This window comes from Terrapene carolina, unplaced genomic scaffold (assembly GCF_002925995.2).
Source record: "Terrapene carolina triunguis isolate 2854851 unplaced genomic scaffold, T_m_triunguis-2.0 Scaffold236, whole genome shotgun sequence".
NCBI lineage: Eukaryota > Metazoa > Chordata > Testudines > Emydidae > Terrapene > Terrapene triunguis.
In genome coordinates, this window is record NW_020664587.1 from 3,850,530 (window position 1) to 3,854,026 (window position 3,497).

At 46.7% G+C, this 3,497-nt stretch overlaps 1 pseudogene; it reads left to right on the forward strand.

The window, feature by feature from the left end:
* The first annotated feature begins 1,601 nt into the window (after positions 1-1,601).
* LOC112106507 lies at positions 1,602-2,155 on the forward strand (annotated as a pseudogene).
* The last annotated feature ends 1,342 nt before the right edge of the window (positions 2,156-3,497 follow it).

Below are 3,497 nucleotides of genomic sequence, written 5' to 3' on the forward strand. Positions count from 1 at the left end.
CACGCAAAGCTGCAAGCCAGGGGTGATTATGTGGCCATCTTGAAATGCCTATAAAAGAATGAAAACAGTGCCATGTGACCTAGGTGACCAACTGCACCTTCAAACAATGCCATGTGACAGGTGACCAAGTAAACATTCATGGCAAACAGTTCATGAGCAGCCCCATGGCTGGAATTTGTTGGCACAAAATACTTGCCAAATAACTGAATATCAACCAGCGTCATAAAAAGCGCCTCCTGTGTACAGACAACTTGCAAACAGGAAAGGGGGCTGAATTTGCTAAATAAACTGCGGGTAGCAAATTGCTTGCCTACCTCTGTTCACTCATGAGTAAACATGATTGTGGTTGGAGCAATGCTGACAGCTCCAGAAGAACGTTCAGCATATGTGGACAAAGGAAGACTAATTGCAGTGGAATCAAAGATTACAGTGTGGAAAGACCTACTGTCACTGGTCAGGGTTCATCCTGGTCCAGGGTCCAGGGTCATTCCTTTCATTGCATTCTGAAGTCATTTGTTTGGGACTGTCTTTTGTCCCATGTCTGTGCAGCATGTAGCACAGTGAGATCCTGTGTATGACTAAGGCTCCTAGGGGCGACAGTGGTACAAATAATAAATACTAATGATACAATAATTTGTTTGGTTCACATTTAAATATCCCAAATGATGGGACTTCCACAGGCTGATGCGCTCTACAAATTTGTTAGTCTCTAAGGTGCCACAAGGACTCCTCGTTGTTTTTGCTGATACAGACTAACATGACTACCCCTCTGAAACCTGTCTACAAACATTGTACTTCCCAATATTAAGCCTAAGTTTTCCTTTGCTTAATTTCATCCCATTACTTAACCACCTCAGAACGGCCTGAATAATTCCTCTTTTCTTGGTATTTAGCATTTAAGCTCTTCAAATACTTGTAAAGAGCCCCCTCAGATGGCACTTAGCCAAGCAAGACATGTTTAACCCTCTTAATCTTCCTTGTAAATCAGTCCCTCCAGCCTCTAAATCATTTTCACTGCTCTTGTCTGAATTCCTTCCAATTTATCAGCGTCAGCTTGGTAATGAAGTGCCTGTAAATGATGGCACAATTTTATGTCTTACCAGTGTGACCAGTGAAATAAGAAACACGATGGGTCAAAAATCTCTGACCCAAGTGCTAAGAGTAGCTCTGAGCCAGTCAGATACAAGTGCAATTCCTCCGGTATCTCTCCATGGTATTGAAACACTTATTTACCCCACAGCAGCCACATAGTCATTGTGATTAATTTTACCCTACGGTATCTTAACACTAACGGGTACATTCACCTAACCAGCTGTCTTCCAAACTAACTGCTGCAGGCCCTGGCAGATTCCACCTCTGTCCTGCCATTTCCGCTGCATCCTGGCTCCCGTTTTCTTCATGTGATTGTGCTGACAGAGCAGGAGAGGCCTGGCGAAATGTGCAGAGCTGGGGCAAAGGGGACACAGCAACCCAATGGCTGCCAGAAGAGCACCCTTCCTAGAGCAGGAGGGAAAGGAGGAAGTAGGGCAGTAGGGGAAAAAAGCCAGGCAAGTGAGCCTCCCTCTTCAGGCAGATTTGTGTGCCTGAGGTAAGCTCTAAAAATGGTCTGCTACTCACTTGATCCAGAGCACCCCACCAAATCCTGCCAGGCAAGGGGTTCTAACCTTCGAGTCCACTTCAAGAACACTCGGGAGACGGCTCAAGCTATCGAGGGCGTGCATATCCGGAAAGCCACGAACTACTTAAAGGATGTGACCCTAGAAAGGCAGTGTGTTCCCTTCCGTGGTTACAACGGTGGAGTTGGCAGAGATGCCCCGGCCAAGCAATGGGGCTGGACACAGGGACGTTGGCCTAAAAAGAGTGCAGAGTTCCTACTCCACATGCTCAAAAATGCTGAGCGTAATACTGAACTCAAAGGTCTTGCTGTGGATTCTCTGGTAATTGAACACATCCAGGTCACCAAGGCCCCCAAAATGCGCAGGCGTACCTATAGAGCTTATGGTCATATCAACCCCTACATGAGCTCCCCCGTCATACTGAGATGATCCTCACTGAGAAGGAGCAGATTGTTCCAAAGCCAGAAGAGGAAGTTGCTCAGAAGAAAAAGATCTCTCAAAAGAAGCCGAAGAAGCACAAACGTATGGCTCGGGAGTAAATCTGACGTAACAGATGGACATAAATAAAAAAGAAAACTGAAAAAAAAATGGATGCCAATGTCACCATGCTTGGTGCAGTAGAAATGCAGGGGCGTGTGACTGAGAGATAGGCCCTTTTATGTCTCCCCTCAGAACTCCATTGCAAAGGTAAACCCCTAGGAGCTGTAGTTCAGAATATCGATGTGCCTGGTAGCATCTGATCTGCATGAACACACAGTACAAACAAGACGTATCTGGGAGTGTTTCGTTACCACTCCAGTAAATAAAAACCAGGCCCTTTTATCACTTTAAGTGGCTCATTTTTCATCCAGAGGTGTCTGGAATTCAAACAGGGCAATAAACTCCAGCTACTCATCTTTGCCCTGTCAAATGTATACAGGCCGGCTACCACCAAGGCTCGTGTGCTACAGGGGCCAGATGGAGATCAGTCTCTACCCAGTGGAGAGGGAAGTGTGGGTCAGCCCCGCCCTCCCCTTGCAGGGGAGGAGGGGCTGAAGGGAATTCATTAACCTGGAGGGCACGCTCCCATTCTGTGGCAACATCTTTCAAGAAGACAGGGAGGGAAATTTCCTCCTTGCATTCCCCTCCCATTGATTGCTGCCTGGCCTGCCAGGGTGACTTTACTACAGAGTCCATGACAAGCACAGGGAGGTAAGGAGCCTTGTTTTCAGCTGTCAGTGAGAAGTGGGGTCAGTAAGCAGAGACTAAACCTGATCAGTTTCCAATACCCGTGGCCAACGTCGCTGCCCCAGCTTTGCCGGCTTTTCAGAAACAATGTACCCCTAAAGGCAATGAGAATCCTTTCCACTGACATCTATGTGATGTGTGGGGCAGCTGACTTTTTAGACTGAGCTGCAAGAGGTGGGAACCCCAGAACGACCCACCCCCTTCTTTGCCAATCCCCCAGTGAGACGTTTTCCATGTTTCTTGGAGACTAAAGTCTGCTGTGGTCCAGAGATGGGAACCCAAGAAACGAATTTAAAGCTGCTAATTTGGGGATGTGTTTAAATCCTCAGGATAAAAGGAGAAGGGTAGTAACACAATACTTAATAATGACACAAATAATTAGTCAGAAGGCTGGCTTGCTAAATTAGTGCCACCTCAGATTGGATTTTGTTGGCTGTTTCTCAAGTAGGATCAGGCTAACTTTGCATGGGGAAGCGTCAGGGAAACCTCGGGTACTGCAGGAAGTGCTGCTTGTAAATCAGTAGGTTGTGTTCTTTGCTCTGAATCGGAGTTAGGGATGTGCTAAGCTGTCGGAGGTGCCATCTTTCAGATACAAAGCAAACTTGACGTCCTTATTTCTTGAGAGCATTGACTGTGACATGGTACCTCACACAA